At 32.7% G+C, this 19,255-nt stretch overlaps 1 long non-coding RNA gene across 1 annotated transcript in view; it reads right to left on the bottom strand.

Moving 5' to 3' along the window:
- LOC101400910 (uncharacterized) overlaps nt 1-19,255 on the bottom strand; it is a 112,601-nt gene that overhangs the window by 35,735 nt on the left and 57,611 nt on the right. Inside the window, exon 2 of the long non-coding RNA XR_015555470.1 lies at nt 16,371-16,415. This is a non-coding gene — a long non-coding RNA (uncharacterized LOC101400910). The remainder of the gene's footprint in view (nt 1-16,370; nt 16,416-19,255) is intronic.

The raw sequence follows: 19,255 nt of genomic DNA, 5'->3' as shown, positions 1-19,255 counted from the left end.
TGGGACACCAAAAGCATAGCAACGAAAAAAATCAACAAGTGGCACTACATGAAACTAAAAAAACAACAAAAAAAACCCAAAAAAACACCTGTATGGCAGGAGAAACAATCAAAAAAAGGCAGGAGATAACAAGTCTTGGCAAGGATTTGAAGAAAAGGAAATCCCTTTGCTCTGTTGGTGGGAATATAAATTAGTTCAGCCACTCTGGAAAACAATGTGGAGGTGACTCAAAAAATTAAAAATAAACTACCATATAATTCAGCTAAACCCACTTCTGGATATATATACAAAGGCAATGAAAATAGTATATAACAAAGATATCTGTAATTCCATGTTCATTGCAGCTTTATTTACAATAGCCAAGATACAGAAACAACCTAAGTTTCTTTCAACAATTGAATGGATAAAGAAGATGTGGTGTTAAACACACTGGAATGTTATTCAGTCGTGAGAAAGAAGAAAATATTGCAAATTGCAACAACAGGGATGGAACTTGAAGGCATTATGCGAAAAGAGATAATTCAGAATGAGATAGACAGATATAGCATAATATTAATTTTATTTGGAATATAAAAAGCCGTACTTAAAAACAGAGAGTAAAATTGTAGTTACCAGGGCTGTGAGGTGGGGGAATTGGGGAGATATTGATCAAATGGTACAAATGTCCAGTCAGAAGACAAATACATTCTGGGGATCTAATGCAAAGCATTGTGATTATAATTAATAATGCTGTATTATATAGTATATATCACTTAATGACAAGAATATGTTCTGAAAAATGTGTCAATAGGTGATTTTGTTGTTTGAACATCGTAGAGTGTACTTACACCAACCTAGACAGTACAGCCTACTGTACCCCAAGGCTATATGGTGTAGCCTATTGCTCTTGTGCTAATCTGTGCAATGTGTTACTGTACTGAATACTGTAGGCAATTGTAACGCAATTGTAAGTATTTGTGTATCTAAATGTAGAAAAATCACAGTAAAAATACAGAATAGTGATACACAAAAGTGATACAGCCACATAGGGCACTTACTATGAACGGAGCCTGCAGGACTGGAAGTTGCTCAGGGTGACGCAGTGAGTGATGGTGAGTGAACGTGAAGGCCTAAAATATTATCATACACTACTGTAGATTTTATAAACACTGTACACTTGTGCTACACTAAATTTATAAAAAATAATTTTTTCTTCAATAATAAATTTAACTTAGTTTACTGTAACTTTTTTACATTATAAACTTTTTAATGTTTAAATTTTTGACTCCTAACATTTAGCTTAAAATACAAACATACCTCTGTACAAATATATATATATTTAACATTCTTATTCTGTAAGCTTTTTTCTATTTTTAATTTTTTAAACATTTTTTACTTTTAAAACTTTTTTGCTAAAAACTAATACACAAACACACACATGTGCCTAGGTCTACACAGGGTCAGGATTATCAGTATCACTGTCTTCCACTTCCACATCTTGTCCTTCTGGAAGGTATTCAGGGGCAATAACACGCCTAGAGCTGTCATCTCCTATGATGATGTTTTCTTCCGGAATATCTCCTAAAGGACCTGCCTGAGGCTCTTCTTGAGGAGTTGTCACTCCTCAAGAAATATGTCCATGGTGATTAGCTTGGTTTGATTCTCTTTTTCATCATAGATTTGCTTGTAAACAAATAATACACCATAAACATGCTTCTCTATTAAGGAAAATATGTTGGTGTTAGTGTCCAAGCTTTTAAGAAGCTTGTTGAGGTTGACAGAAGCTTCTGCTCCACCTTTCACTGTGAATTTTCTTGGGGACTCATTTTTTTCTTCTCCTGCAGTTTCCTTTTCTCTTGCCTCTTCTTTAGCTCTGTCTTCCTGTTCCAGTTCCAACAACTCTTCATTAGCCAATTCGTCTGGAAACACTTTTAGGATCTCCTAAATATCATCCTTATCCACACCCAGGTTTAAGTTGTTTGCCATTTCAACCATAGCCTTGTTGATTTTTGTAACCTCCTCATTCTTGGCAAATTCTTTAAGTCGTGGAAAAACCTCTTGGGTGTCTTCTTCCACATGCCATTTATACAGTTCTTGGTGACATCACTCCAAGCCCAAACAAGGTTCTTGATGCCTTTACAGAACAGCATTGGTATCTTCCTTATTTGCAGCAATAGCCTGGACAAAGTTGCTCCTCAAGTAGTAGGCTTTAAAAACTGCTAAAACTCCTTAATCCACTGGTTGGATCAAGAAGATAGTGTTTGGAGGGACGAACACTATTTTGATACTGGGATAAAGATGGGCAAAAAAATAAAGATGGGCAAAAAAATAAAGATGTTTGGGAGTATTATCAACAATAAGCAAAATCTTGAAAGGTATGTTATTCCCCATCAATACTTCTTCATTTTGCTGACAAAGCAATTCAGGGGGGCATCTTGAAAGAGGATCTGGGTCATTCATGATTTCCTATTGCCTCTATAGTCTGATGGCAGGGTGTGCTTGTTCATAAGCTTGAAGGTCCTGGAGATCTCACTGTGCCAGATCACAAAGGGTTTTCACATGTACCCTGCAACATTGCCCCAAGCATGACTGTTTTCCTGTCCGTAAGAGCCTACTTATAGATGAAAGTCCTTTCAGGCATCCCTTTCCCGAATAGAGAGGTTTCATCCATATTGAACCTTTGCTTTGGCAAGTAATTTTCCTCCACAATCAGCTTACCTAGAGTTTCCAAAAGTTCTTCAGCTGCCTTCACATCAGCACTGGCAGACCCACCACTCACTTTCACGTTATGAAATAATGATTTCTGAATCATTCAAACCGCCCAGATCTAGCAGTAAATTTAACATCATAGTCAAGGCCAGCCTTTACATTCAACATTGCAAACAAACTTTATGCTTTGGGTGTGATCATCATGGTGCTAAGAGTGATATGCTTGTGAGTCTGGTCTTTAATCCAGGTTATTAAAAGTTTCTTCATGTCTGATATAGGCCTTTCTTGAATTTTTGTTAGTCTCATTGCCTTCAATGAAGAAGATTCTTTAACAACTTTCATCATTTTGTTCTTGTTCTTCAAGATCATAGCTACGGTGGAATGGGACATGCCTTACTGGTAAGCAGTAACCATCATTGATTTTCTGCCTTGGTTCTTAATTACTTTTAATTTTGCTTCCAGGTCAATCATTCAAGGTGGCTTCTCACTGGCAATGTTAGCAGTGGATTTTGTATGCTCAGGGGCCATGATGAACAAAACAACATGAGATTAAATCAAGCATAACAGAAAATGATGCAATCAAGAGATGTGGTAAACACAAGGTATATGAAGCTGCTGCTGGTGTAACATGACACTGTTTTTAAGTAACATTTCTTTATAAGTAGAAAGTGTGCACTCTAAAATAACAATAAAAAGCATAGCATAGTAAATACATAAACCAGAATCATAATAATTTATTATCATTACCAAGTATTATGTACTGTACATAACTGTATGTGCTATTCTTTTATTCAACTGGCAGTGCTGTAGGCTTATTTACTTCAACATCACCAAAAACATGCAATGCATTGTACGATGTTGCAATGACTACATCACTAGGTGATAGGAATTTTTCAGCCCTATTTATAATCTTATGGGACCATCATTGTACATGTGGTCCATCATTGACCAAAATATTGTTATGCAGCACAGGACTGTATACTTGAATGTTGCTGAGAGACTAGATCTTAAATGTTCTTATAACAAAAAATAAATCATAGTTACGTTGCGTGCTGGAAATGTTAACTAATAATCTTATTGTGGTAATTATATTGCAATATATGTGTATTAAATCAACACATTGTATACCTTAAACTCACACAAAGTTATATGCCAATTATATTGCAATAAACAAAAAATTAGAAATGGAGCAATGGTGAATAATATCTCTGGCCACAAATTCATTCTTTAAGGAAGAGAAATAATTCTGAGAACGAATAGAATGTAGAAAATGTCTTATAAAGGCAATACAGATAATTTGAATTGAATGGAGCACAATTAGAACCTTTTATTCATATACTAAAAACTTAGCTGTAGATCAATTGCCATTTTCTAGAATATGTATATTGGATACTGATTTCTAAAAAAAGAATGAAGTTTCAACTTTTTTTTCCAATATTTTAAAACTTTTCAATTTCTTCCAAAAATGAATTAAGAATTGTTCTAGGTAAGACAGTAACACCTTTATAAGATTCAAGTTTTGCTTGTGGCATCACTGTGAAAGTTAAGAAGTTATTTTTGGAATTCAAAACACAGAGTCTATCAAGACAATTGGTAATGTATTAACTCATCTAAGGATTACTTCGAGTTGATACCCCTGATGCAGGATTTCTCTGAAGCATAAAAAAAAGCTGAGATGGAAGGAGTCAAGTGTCAGCACTCCCGGCATTAAGCAATCCGGTGAGTGTAACCTGGGCACTCTCACTGTGCTGTAAATAGAGCGGCTCCCTTGGCCACCCATACTGCATTATTGAGCAAGCTGTTTATGAATCTCCCCAGAATCTGATAGAAGAAATAATAGGTTTTTACCACACTCTTCATTGCAAACTCATTGTGTGTGTCTTTTTGGAATTATCTGTTCTCCTGGAAGTTAAACCTTTGTGCTTATTTTGCATTATTTCCAGTGATCATTTTCTCAGGGGGTATATTTTGAATCCGAATTTATGTGATGCAGATACAGAACAGTTTTCCAGTGCTTCATCCAATATATTTCTTGTGACACGTATTTCAATGCTAAAAACTAAATGCATTTGGCAAAAATAAAAGGTGAACATGGAGTCAGGATGATAATTGGAACAGGCCATAAGAAGGCATTTTTCAAATAAGCACTGTAATTAACGTAATTTCTAACTTTAGAGGTTTTCTTTTTTCTTTGCTTTTCTTTTGTTTTTCTGAGAAAGATTAGCCCTGAGCTAACATCTGTTGCCAATCTTCCTCTACTTCATATGTGGGTCACCCCCACAACATGGCCACTGACAAGTGGTGTAGGTCCACACCCAGGAACTGAACCTGGGCCACTGAAATGGAGCATGCCAAACTTAACCACTAGGCCACAGGGCCAGCCCCAAGATTTTATTTTATTCTCTTGTCCTAGTTTTCAATAGCAAAATAAAGAGGGTGTATTGTATGATTTCCAATAAACTTCCAACTCTAAACTTAATTTGTTGATTTGAGTACATAATAATATTTATCACATGTAAGTATGTACCAGGCACTCCCCTAAGTGTTTTGGGCACTACATTTAAATCCCAATTCAACCCCATAGCAACACTTCTAGTTAAGTATGGGTATTGTTACCATATTATATATAAGACAGATTTAACAAGATTAACAATTTGTTCGTCTTCCCACATATAAACAGTAGAAGAGAAGGTTATATTTAGCCATCTGCATTTGGCTTTATTATGAAGTTATTATTCTCTATGCATGACAATTGATTATTCAATGTTTAAATTGTATTCTTTTATCTAAAATTTTCTGCAAGGATGTTTAATGAACTTCTATTATCTTTGTTATAAATATTATTTAAATTTACTTCTATATCCGTGTTAAAATATGGTCTGAGGACAATAGATCCCTGAGAATCATGTCAATGTTATTTGTTTGTCATTTCCATAGGGAATGAGATCAGACAAAACACCTCCTGGTAACGTTACCTAGACAAAATCTGTGACCCTTACCAGAGTGTTCTCCAGTCTTATTCCGGCAAACTTGAGGAAAAAAATCTTGAATTAATTAAAGTGAACACTTTGAAGGAAGTTTAGATATTGCATAGATCAACTCCTTGTTTGAGAGCTACCTACCCATAGGAAAAGGCTTCTTTGCACCACTTGGTCATATGCAGCTCAGGGAATCCCATTTTTCCCCACTTGTTTTCTTATAACCTTATGAAGCCCAATATTCAGACTCACCTCGTAGGATTTAAAATGCTAAAATTTTGTTGCTTCTCAATGTTTTCTTTTTCTTGATAGCTCTTCTACTATACGTTATGTAAGAGAGAGAATCAATGAAGTTATATTGTCTGAAGTCCTTCTCTCGTATTTTTAATGAGGCTGAAATAATTTTCAATCAGCTATACATCATCCTTTGGGAACATAATGGACTGAGACAAACATGATTCTTTTGGAGACGATGAGTGCAGTTCTATGTGGAAACTTATTAAATTGGAGTAATCAGTGGCTTTTAACCTTGGAACTAATATCTCACACTTCACACTCTTGCTCCCCCACTGTTGCTTTTTCTCTGGTGTATATTGGAACAGTCTCATTGGGCTTCTTCAACTAGCAAAAACACTAGATGGATTCCAGTGCACTTTATTTGCTGTTCTATTTCAACCACAAGGAAATGAATTTGTATATTCCAAATTCTGTGACAAGCTGAATTTTGAGCTTATACATATTTTTTAGGATGTCAAGAAATTTGTATCTAATGATTTTGTTTATTATCTCCATCATGCTTATATTACGTTTTACCGGAGATTGTAAAGTTTGCATTTTGATCTGAAATATTTCTCAAAAATGAAGATGTGCATATAGTAACACCCAGTAATATCATTCCCCTATATACCACATGCAGAAAAATGTACAGAAATGCACAAAAATTATAATTACAGTTATAGCATAATTATAAGAATTATAATTGAAATATTGTTTATAATTGTAAAAATTGGAAACAGTATAAATTCACTCAGTCAACAGTATATATCTAAAAAATTCCAATGATGAAGCTAACTCCAGGAGTTAAATTAAAAACGTAAAGTAAAGCTGTAAATGACATGAAGCATATATCTTACAAACACAGTGTTAAGCCAAATAGATAAAAGATATACATAGTGCTATGGACTGAGCTGTGTCCCCTCAAAATTTATACATTGAAGCCTTAACCCATAGCTGTATTTGGAGATAAGACCTTTATGGAAGTAAGTAATGTTAAATAAGGTCATAAAGGTGGAGCTCTGATCCCACAGGATAAGCGTCCTTATAAAAAGAGACATTAGAAGGTCTCTCTCTGTGTCATGTACGGACACAGCAAGAAGGCAGGATAAGTGACCTCACCAGAACCTGACTATTCTGGCACCCCAATCTTGGACTTCCAACCTCCGGAACTATGAGAAGGTAAATTTCTGTTGTTTAAGTCACTTAGACTACGGCATTTTGTTACGGCAGCCTGAGCTAAGACATACAACAGGCATATGCATATGCACATTTTTATGAAAAAAACATTTTTAGCAGAAGTATAAAAAACAAAAAGAAATTGATAGAAATTTGAGAGGAAAGACTTTGGGAAGCAAGGAATACCCAGATATCTGAAACAATGTTTTTCTTAAAAGCAGAGTGTCAAGCACATGTATGTCTATTAACACTTTATTGTCTATATATTATATGCTTGATAAATGTTATGAAGCAAATCCATATTTATAAATCAAAAGCACTAAAATTATAAACAATAATTCATTCAGTTTTTACCCGCTGAGTACCATAAAGAAACTAGTTCAAAACCACCAATGTTCTGACTTATACATTTAGCCATACATTGCTGCAGCCACAAGAAAAGAAGAGTATGATAAATGAAATATTTGAACACTAAAATATTTATGTCGTTTAATTATCCAAATACTTGAAGACTAATCTGTGTCAAGTTGCCCGCAAGGATTATGTACACAGATTCTATAATGCTTTCTCTTTTAATGTGTCCAATCCACTTGTATATGAGGGATTTTAAAGCAATTGCCTCCTGTGACCCAAGATTATCAACCATAGTGAAGCCTAATTAATTTGTTTCATATAACAAATATAGTTACATCTTTGGAAAAGAATGATAAAATCCTTTGTGTGTGTTTGCATATTATAAGCAAACTAGCTTATGAATATACATATAAAAATTTAAAAGGTGCAATAATAGAAATCAAAAATATTAAGTTGTGTGTACACATAACTGCAAGGATGCTGTAACATTAAAAGAAGGAAATAATACAATTCCCTATATTAAAATATTTAAATAAAAAATGATCATGTCAATGATATAAAGAATAACCTTGGGTAAAATGTAATGTCTATTTATGTTAGAGAAGAAAGAAAAAAGAACCATTAGCACAAGTCCAAAAAGAATAAAGAGTATCTTTAAAAAACAGAGCAAACATCATATTTGACAGAAAAACATTGAAAGCAATCATTTTTATTATATTCAGATTGAATTTTGAGCTAACATTTTTCGTGACTGTACTATAATCTCATATCAAGTTATCTGATGTATTTTACAAACTTAATCAGATTGATATTTTTTTCATGATAAATCAAGATTCTTATTTCTCTCTCTCCCATATTTATGCCTTTTTTGCAATAATGAGGTAAACAAATTTTCTGTGCAATACTACACATTATTTTTGTGTACTTTATTTTATTTAATAGTAATAGTTTTTCTTTTTATACAATTATCTCATATTTTACTTTTAATTTATTTTTATAAATAATTTAAACATAAATATATTAGCATTTTTATAGCGTAAGATTATTGCCGCTCCAACATTGTCATTCAATATTTGGAATTTTATGTTCATTGCCATGCATCCTTATTGTAGCTAGCTTATTTCATGCTTAATTTGGAGCAATAGCCTTTGAATTGGTTTAATTAATTCCATCTATATCTCACCAAATAATTACAAAATTATAAGATATATCAATCCCTTACATAAATTTCTAAATTTTTTTTATCAATATATTATATGACTTTCCTTCTAAACTGTGACTGACACTTCCATCCTTGTATACCTTGGACTGTGATACACTGGGAATCTGTGTACTTAATATCTTCTTGCTTTTTATTTATTTATTTTTGCACAGTTGAAGTTTCATGGTCTTTTTTTTTTCAAATATTTATTTATTTATTTAGAGTGTGTGTGTGTGTGTGTGTGTGCGTGTGTGTGTGTGGAAGATCAGCCCTGAGCTAACATCCATGACAAGCCTCCTCTTTTTACCGAGGAAGACTGGCCCTGAGCTGACATCCATGCCCATCTTTCTCCACTTTATATGGGCCGCCGCCACAGCATGGCCCGACAAGCGGTGTGTCGGTGCACACCCGGGATCTGAAACCCGGGCTGCCAGCAGCAGAGTGCAAGCACTTAACCGCTATGCCATGGGGCCGGCCCCTCTTCTTGCTTTTTAAAAACCTAGAGTTTATACCAACATCCAGACTTCTGTTTCATTTGGTCTTATAAAGGAGGAAAAAATCTATTTTATAAGCAACTCCAATTCTGATACACAATATACATTGACATCATTATGAATAAGTTCTACAGTGGAAAATTTTATGTAAATGTACCTTCATAAATAGTGTTTCCAACAATGATATTATATAAACTTTATTTTTTATTAATATTTTAAAATGTTATAAAAACATTGATATTTTATTTTATTTTTATTATTATATTTTTTTTGGTGAGGAAAATCGGCCCTTAGCTAACATCCATTGCCAATCTTCCTCTATTTTGTACATGGGATGCCACCATGGCATGGCCTGATGAGCAGTCCATAGGTCCACACCCGGGGTTCCAAAGCTGTGAACCCCATGCCGCCGAAGTGGAGTGCACGAACTTAACCACTATGCCACCAGGCCAGTCCCAAAACATTGGTATTTTAAATACTTCCCTTACAATATTTGTTTAAAGGGTTTCTGTTCATTAACTGTGGTCATAGGGCCACAGAGAGTATTTCCTTTATGACAAGTAAGGTGTGATACCCGTGGTCTCTTAAGGTCTCTTTGCAGGTTAACTTGTATGCAACCTCTCTTCCATGTAATGCATAAATCTGTTGATTAGGCACATGCATCATAATATCCACCCAGGGTTTTTTGAAAAAAGTTAAATCAGAAATTTTAGAATAGCAGAAATATAAATTCTTAAGTTAATGTGTCAATGAACAGTCATTTATTTACATTTCTGAAACTTTCCTTGCTGAAAGGAGTTAAGATCAAACAAATATTGGAGTGCTTTACTGCAAGGAAAAAAAAACACATAATTATATAATCTTATAGATTATGAGACATTTGAGGGATTAAATTTATAGATAAACAAATAATTTGTACCTTCAAATCATTTGCCTAAGATCAGAAAGATCTTAATACTAGTATTAGCAAGAACATCTAATATTTTCATCTTAAAATTCTATTTTTCTCAAAAAATATCATTCTCCATGTTTCCATGACTCTGCCTCTGGCTTTCCTGCCTTTTCCTTTAAGTTGTTGTTGTGATCTCACCAGAGGGAGGCAAAATGCACAGAAAACATCAAATCCAGAAGAAAAATGTATCTGGTTTGTCTTTGGAAAAACTGTGGTTCCTGTACTATGTAATAGAGTTATAAATATGAGGCTAGTCAAGTTACAAAGGATTTTGAGCACTCTTGTATTGACAATTTTTCAGCACAATCAATGCCCATCTTCCCCTCCTTCATTGCCTTTTGGGACAGAGAATTGTCTCTGAGCTGTTGAGTGAGGGTCTAGAATCTCTTATATAGAAAGATAGATAGATAGATAGATAGGTAGATAGATAGATAGATAGACAGATAGACGGACAAATAGATATCAAGTGAAAGCTTAACAGAGTGTCAAAAATTTAAATCCTAAATAGAATGTGGTCAAACAGACATCAACAAAGATTCTGTTGTCCTAGGAAACAACATTCTGCCTGTCATCAGAGAACACATTTTGCTAGTATCTTTGTACCCAGCCTCCACAGCACTTTATCAGGATGTAAGCACTCCCATCACCAGTATGTGTCCAGTACCTTGGAGAAGAGATTATCCCAATATCCCAGTGAGGGGATGGATGGGTAAGTGGATAGTGTGTGTATATACACTCCAACTTTCCTATTTCCTTAAGTCTCTGACTTCCTTCCTTTAAAATTGGTTAAAAGTATAGGTTTTAATTATTATTCAGGTATGGCAAGGCCAAAAAAATCAGGAGATAATTGCCATTGAAAAGATAGTTTGTTACTCACGGTTCCCAAGAGGAAGGAGCACACCACACCAGGCCATGGGGCACGTGAGGCAACACCAGGTTGGGTCAGGACGGAGAAGCGGCAAGGGGAAAAATGTGGGCCAGAAACTTTATCATGATTTAATGGGAAGAAACAGGTGGAGCAGGGTAATCAGACTTAGGATTGACTAGTTTGGAAAATTTCGCTCAGCTCAGAGGCATAGCAGTTGTCACAGTTATCTGGTATCTGGTCCTCAGATGATTAGGGCAGCCTGATATTTTCCTTGATGGTGAGAGCCAGATAGAGGAAGTGGTGGGGGTTTGGGCTCTGGATTAGTTAATCTGAATATGAAAAGTGAGAGGGACATATCTTCAGATCAGCAAAGCCCCCCCATGTCAAAGCATCAAAAATACAAAAAATGAAAAGGCATGATTAATACAACAACTCAATAGGAATTACTGATATTTATACTTCATTTACTGTGGCCTCCATTGAACCTAGGCTGCAATAAATCAACTGAGTAAACTATGAGAATCACATCCAAAGGTTCAAACCAGAATACACAGTCCAGAAGAAGGCTTCTTTCTGTTGATTTTCATTTGCTTACAGCTCAAAATAATTCTTATGCCAAAATGACATATTTTAGGGTGGTGTATTCTGATTTCCTACAACAGCAAGCGTCACCACAAATATGTATAGGGGATTCATTGAGACCTTGTCTGATGTCTAAGCTGCACTTGCACAGGACAAGATTCCACAAAGCCAGGAAAATAACAGCTACATGGAAAAGAATAACAAATTGTGGACACAACCACAACAACAAATGAGGAGCTGCAAAATGAACAACTACTGGAATTTGCACAAGGCAGGAAGATGCGATTCTGATTAGCCGGAGGAAAAGACCCCATATAAGCTGTGATTTAGTACAGGGCTAGTCTTCTACAGTAAATGCTACATCACATGCATGGTAACAAAACTTTAAGAGAAGACTTGAATAGATTTTGTTCAGCAAGTGATTTCACTCCCTACAAAAATAAACATCAACACTTTATTAAGGAAAAATACAAAGTTTATACCCTTAACTAGGCATCACAAATGACTAGCATATGACTAACAACAACAAAAAAAAATGCAACACTCAAAGAAGCAGGAAAATATGACGTATGGCCAAAAGGGATATTAATTTAAAAAACAGATATAAAATAACAGAGATGATAGTATTAGCAGACAGGCTCATAAAAACAGCTAATATATGGGTGTTCAGAGATTTAAAGAGAAAATATAACAATAATGAGGGCAAATAAAGACATTTAATAGAGAAATAAGCACATAAAAATGGAAAATTTTGGAATTGAAAAACTTACCATCTAAAAATAAAAAATCCTTGAACTTGAACACAGAGCAATATAACTATACAACTAAAACATAGAAAGAAAAAAAGTGAAGAAAAAAGTGTAAAGATATCAGTTACTTGTAAATTAGTCTCACTATTTAAGGTACATTTATTATTAGTCCCAGGAGGATAGATAGAGTGACAAAAAAATTTTGAATTATGGCCACAAATTTTCCAAATTTGATTAAAATATAAATCCACAGATCCAAGAAACTTAAATATCAAAAATTGTAAGCACAAATGAAAGCACACAAAGCCATGTCATAATCAAATTAATAAATTAAAAAAAATAACTAAATAAATAAAGCAACCAGAGAAAGAGCACTCATTGTTTACAGGAACATTTAATTCTCATGAGAAACAATGACAGCAAGACAATGGAATAATATGTTTAAAGTTCTTCAAGGAAGAAAACTACCAACCTAGAATTCTGTACCCAGCTAAGACATCTTTTAAAAATGGAGGCTTTTAATAATGTTTTTCAGGCTAACAGAAGCTGAAAAATTCTTTGACTAGATGACCATCACTAGAAAGAATATTAAAATTATTCAGACAGAATGGAAATACAAGTTATAACATCAGATCTGTACAAAAAGGAAGATAGCGGAAATGGTAAGTATTTGGGTAAATATAAAGGAGTTCTCTATTTACTATTTATTTCTTTAAAAGTATAATTAATTTTAAAGTAAAGTAACATCAAGATATTGTTGGATTCATATCAACAAAAAGTAATATATATCATAATGATAACAAAAATCTCTGGAAATTGAGGTATATGGTAATAATTTAACTTATATGTAAAATGGCATAATATTTTTGAAGGTATACTGTGCAAAGTTAGAGAGACATATCATAAATACTAAATAAGGTTGAAAAGACGAGGGAGAAAAGGACATATAAGTCAAATAGAAAGCAGAAAGGCCCACTGTGGATATAAATTCCACACACAAATGATTACTTTAAATGAGAATTGTGAATGCTCCAAGTAAAAGATAGAGATTGTCAGAATGGATGAAAAAGTAAGATAAAATTATGTGCTGTCTAAAAGAGATGCACATTAAACAAAGAGGCACAAATGGGCTAAAAATAAATCGATGAATAAAGATATATTATGCAGACAATGATCCTCAGAAAGCTGATGTGGCCATACTAACATCAGACAAATCAGACTTGACGACAAAGAGACAAGGAAGAGTAATTCATAATAAGAAAAGGTAAATGCATCAAGAAGCTATACCAATTTTAAATATGATGTTCCTAATAACAGACTCAAAGTTAAAGCAGAAATTTTATGTAAAACAGACAAAACTAGATTCAGAAATATACCAAAAAGTACAACTGGAAATTTCCATACTTCTTCCTCAGTAATATATAGGGTAAGTAGACAGAACATCAATAAATACATAGAATACATGAACAATATCATAAACAAACTTGACTTAATTTGTGTTTTAGGCCACCACATATGACAGCTTCAGTATAAACATTTTTTTTAAATTTTATATGGAACATACACAAATACAGACCAATTAATAAGCCATAAGGCAAATCTCAACATATTTAAAATAACTGAAATCATAAAAAGTATTTTTCAGATCATAGTTAAATTAAATTTGATTTTTAAAAAATATATAAAATATATTTAGATATTTTGATTATAAGCATTTTACTTCTAAATAACTCAAGGGTAAAAGAAATTTTCAAGGAGAATTTAAAAATATTTTAAAATAAATGATAATGAAAATACAACATTGGAAAATTTGTGTAATCTATCTAATGCAGTGTTTATATGTAACTTCATGGCACTGAATGTTTATATTATAAAAGAGAAATATAAAATCAATGATCTAACCTTTTACTTCAAATAGAAGAAGAAGAATAAATTAAGTCCTAACTAATTAAAAGAAGAGAAATTATTAAGAGAAGAATCAATGTTGGTTCATTGAAAAGAAAATAGCAACATTTACAACTTGATTTATACTACCTACGCTTAGAAAGGTAAAAATAAAGAAATACAAATGAACAATACCAGGAATAAAAAGTGACCTCATTTCAGGTACTAATTCAATTAAAAATAATACAGAAATGGATGTCAAAATGTCAACAATGTAGGTAAAATGGAAACATTTACTTAGATTCCAAAATTATCAAATTAACAAAAATAAATTGAAAATGTCTATAGTTGCATAATTAGTAAAGAAATTAAATTTATAGTAAAAATCATCTACAAAGAAACTGTAGGTAAATATTTTCAGTCATTTAAAGAAGAAATAGTACTAAGCATAAACAAACTTTTTCAGAAAACAGATGAGGAAAAACTGTTTCCCAACTTATTTTATGAAGTCAAGATTTCATAAATTGACAAAGACATTAGATGAAACAAAAATTCAGACAACTAGCAATAACGTACATAAATGTAAAAATAATTATAACACATTAGCACATTAAATCCAGCAGTGCATGTAAAAGTTTAGGTCTAAATCCAGGAATGCAAGGTTGTTCAACATTCCAAACTGAGTCAAGGGAATTCATTCACCACATCAGTACAAAAATGGTAAAGACCATGTAACTATTTCAGGAAATGACGGAATTTAATTTCCCATTTATATATGGAAACTAAAATCAAAGAGAACATTCTCAACCTTATAATGCACATGCACAAAAATCCTAGAACTTAAGTGCAGGTAAATGTGTAGGATAAAGACACAGGAGCTTTAAAATTAACATAAGACCTCAAGGGAATAGGAGAGTTAGATAATTTTTGGAGCTAAATTGCAAATATCAAGAAAGATATCTCCCAGAGAAATAAGGACAGTAGTTACAAACTATTGAACCTATTTAAGGCCCAATAACTTCTTGCTTTTATGCTAGAAATTAGTAAGATGGAGCTGGACATTGAAGGAAATACCAGACTTATACTTAATCTTGTAGTTCATTGTAAATTTAATTTTATATATTTTTTGAAGATTATAGCAGCATGCTTTTATAAATCCATTTTATTTCATATATGCATACTATTTCTGTGGAAAAAGTCTTTTGCATTAATTACTGTTTTTTTCCACAAAAAAATGTGAAAAAATGTATAACCAATAATGTCATTTTGTAACTTTAAATACAGCTGTGGCTTGTATTTTTGTCTCATTAAATTGAAGACCAAAAGCATCTTGAAACTAGTGGGGTTTTACAACAAATTTTTTAAAAATTTAAAAAGTTTTGGGAAAGAAACCTAGTTTATTGGAGAGACTGTACTTTCCCCATTGAGTATTCTTGGCTACCGTGTCTAATATTAGTTGACCATGTATGTGTGGGTTTATTTCTGGGTTCTCATTTCTTTTCCATTGGTATATAGGACTGTTTTTATGCCAGTACCATATTTAAATTTACCAAGATATGTTTTATTCCTTTTTTAAGATATAATTTCTCTTCTGTACTCTATTCTTTAAATCTTTAAATTCTGAGCTATCTCAGTTTGGGATTTTCTGTCTGTTGGTGTTTTTTAATACAACTGAAAAACTTCAGCCATGTTACAGATATGTCATACTATGAGAAATAAAAATAGTATATCTCTTTTTGGAGGCTAAACTGAAACCATCCTATGGCTAGATATTTTCACCGACACACAGTGATTGTACTCAGAAAAGATATAGCTGGAATAAAATAAGAATTTTCTTCATTTGTTTTGGATTGAATCAGTGATGTGTCCATTTTTTAAACTTAGTAACTCTGCTTTTATGACAATGATTATAGGCATAAGTGCTTCAATTTTTAAAATGACATATCTATGTGTATTATAAAAGGATCAGATTCCTTTCAAACAAAAGAACTGTATAAAGCAATACCATCAAACTGTCAACACAAACAGTGGTCACATTACATGTCTATAGTGCAGGCTAAGGACTGCAAATATATACATATATATATAATTTAAAAATCCTACGACTAACATAATTGTAAAACTTAATGATTTCTCCTTAAAAATAGTAGCAAAGAAATTATACTCACTCATAACTTTTATTCAACATGGTACTGCAGACACTAGCCAGTATACTAAAGAAAAAGAAAAACATATAAACAACATTGCTAACATTAATGAAAGAAGACACAAATAAAGAGATGTATCACATATGGAGATTGAAAATCTAATGTTAAGATGTCACTTCTCAAATTGATGTATAGGTTCATTATAATGTCAAACAATATCTCAACACGATGTTTTGTAAAAATTGACAAATGGACTAAAATATATAAAAAAGACCTAACTGTCCAAAACAAAATTGAAAATGAAGAAAAATTTGAAATATTTTCACTACATGACTTTAAGACTTAGGATAAAGCTAAGATCATCAACACAGTGTTGTATTCTCCTGAAGTTAGAAAAATAGGTGATGTCATCAATATGATGGAGTAGGTGAGCCCAGCCTCCATCCTGCCACACAGATCAAAAATTACATAGCTATCCAATAACAGAAACAACTCTGAAAGCGCTCTAGAGTCCACTTAAGAAACTTTAGTGACACAGTGGGACAGTAATCTTGAGAATGTATGAAAAAAAACAGAACAGCTTCATTTAGCCAGCATCATCTCATCTCTCCCGTGCCAGCATGGCTCAGTTCCAAGAGAGAACTCCTCAACTAGAAAAAGTTTCCCTTGCTTGAAAAGGGAGAGCAGGTCAGGATGAGCAACCAGCCAGTAACTAACTGCAACGAAATGGAGATGCACAAAAGGGATAATTCAGCACACTTGTGTGGTGATGGGTTGTAATTAGTATTTGGGTGGTGAACATGATGTTGTCTATGCAGAAATAGAAGTATAATGATGTACACTTGAAATTTATACAATGTTATAAACCAATGTTACTGCAATAAACAAAAAATAAAAAAAAAAGAAAGATGTTGGAATTGTCTGAGAAAGAATTCAAAATAATTGTTCTAAAGATGATCAGAGAGCTAAAAGAAAACGCAGGCAAACTTTTTAACAAAATCATAAAAACAATACAAGAACAAAATTAGAACTTAAAGAGATAGATAACATCAATAAGAACCAAAGAGAAATTTTGGAACTGAAAAAGACAATGAGGTAACTAAAGAATTGAATAAAGAGCTTTGAACATAAACTAGAAGAGAAAACAATCCCATTCACAATAGCATCAAACAGAATGAGACACTTAAGAATAAACTTAACCAAGGAAGTAAAAGAACTGTACACTGAAAATGATAAAACGTTGGTGAAAGAAATTAAAGAACACACAAAAAAATCAAAATATATCCTGTGTTAATGAATTTGAATAGTTAATGTTGCAGAAACGTCTATACCACTCAAAGCCACCTATAGATTCAATGCAATCCCTACGAAAATTCCAATGGCATTTTTCACATAAATAGAAGACAATACTAAAATTCATATAGAACAACACAAGACCCTGAATAAACAAAAGTAGGAGATATCACATTCCAGGTTTCAAATTATACTACAGAGGTATGGTAATTACACCAGTATGGTACTGGCATAAAAACAGTCTTATATACCAATGGAAAAGAAATGGGAACCCAGAAATAAACCCACACATATATGGTCAACTAATATTTGACAAGGTACCAAGAATACTCAATGGGGAAAGTACAGTCTCTTCAATAAACGGTGTGAGTAAAACTGGATATCCACATGCAACAGAATGAAATTAGAATATCCCTCATCGCCCACAATAGTTAACTCAAAATGGATTATGAACTTAAACACAAGATCTGAAACAGTAAAATTCCTAGAAGAAAACATAGGGAAAAATCTCCTTGACATCAATCTTGGCAATGATTTTTTTGAATCTGACACAAAAAGCACAAACAACAAAAGCAAAAATCAACAAGTGGGACTATCTCAAACTAAAAAGTTTTTGCAGAGAAAAAGAAAGAATCAACAAAATTAAAGGCAACCTACAAAATGGGAGAACATATTTGCCGATCAAATATTGGATAAGATGTTAATATTCAAAAATATATAAGGAAATCGTACAAATCAATAGCAAAAAAAGAAAACAAAAATTTTAAAAAAAGAACCTGATTAAAAAATTGGCAAAGGACTGAAAGAAGATATACAAATGGTCAACAGGTATATGAAAAGGTTACTAATTTCATATACATTACTAATCATCATTACTAATCATCAGGGAAATGCAAATTCAAACCACAGTGAGATATCACATCATATACATTATGATGGCTATTTTCAAAATGACAAAATATAACAAGTGTTAGTGAAGGTGTAGAAAATAGAGAACGTTTGTACACTGTTAGAAAGTATGTACATTGCAACAGCCATTACAGAAAACATTATAAAGATGTCTTAAAAAAATAAAAATAGAACTGCCATATGACCAGCAATTCTACTTCTGAATATATTTGGATATCCAAAGGAAATGAAACAGAGGTATCTGCACCTCCATGTATATTTCAGCATTATTTGCAAAAGCCAAGCTATAGAAACAAACTGTGTTCATCTACATATGAATAGATAATAAAAATGCATAATGAAAATATATTTTCTCTGTATCATTTATTTCACTTAGCAAAATGCACTCAAGCTTTATCCATGTTGTCACAAATATATTTCCTTCTTATGACTGAATATACTATAGATACATATAGTCTTATATACGTATGTCTTATATATACATATATATATATATAGTCTTAAAGTAATTAAAGTGAATATTTCAGAGAAAATTTAGATATTACATTGATCAACTCCTTGCTTAAATGTTACCTACATAGAGAAAAAGACTTTTTGCATCTATTAGTCATATGCTGCCCAGGGAGGCTTTTTTCTCCCCACTTGTTTTCACACAACCTTACCAAATTTCTGTATTCAGAATCACTTGGTAGGATTCAAAATAC

The sequence above is a fragment of the Ceratotherium simum genome, chromosome 1, assembly GCF_057802395.1.
Source record: "Ceratotherium simum simum isolate JZ-2026a chromosome 1, ASM5780239v1, whole genome shotgun sequence".
Taxonomy (NCBI): domain Eukaryota; kingdom Metazoa; phylum Chordata; class Mammalia; order Perissodactyla; family Rhinocerotidae; genus Ceratotherium; species Ceratotherium simum.
Note: the sequence above shows the minus strand (reverse complement) of the source record. Positions and strands in the feature narration are given on the sequence as shown.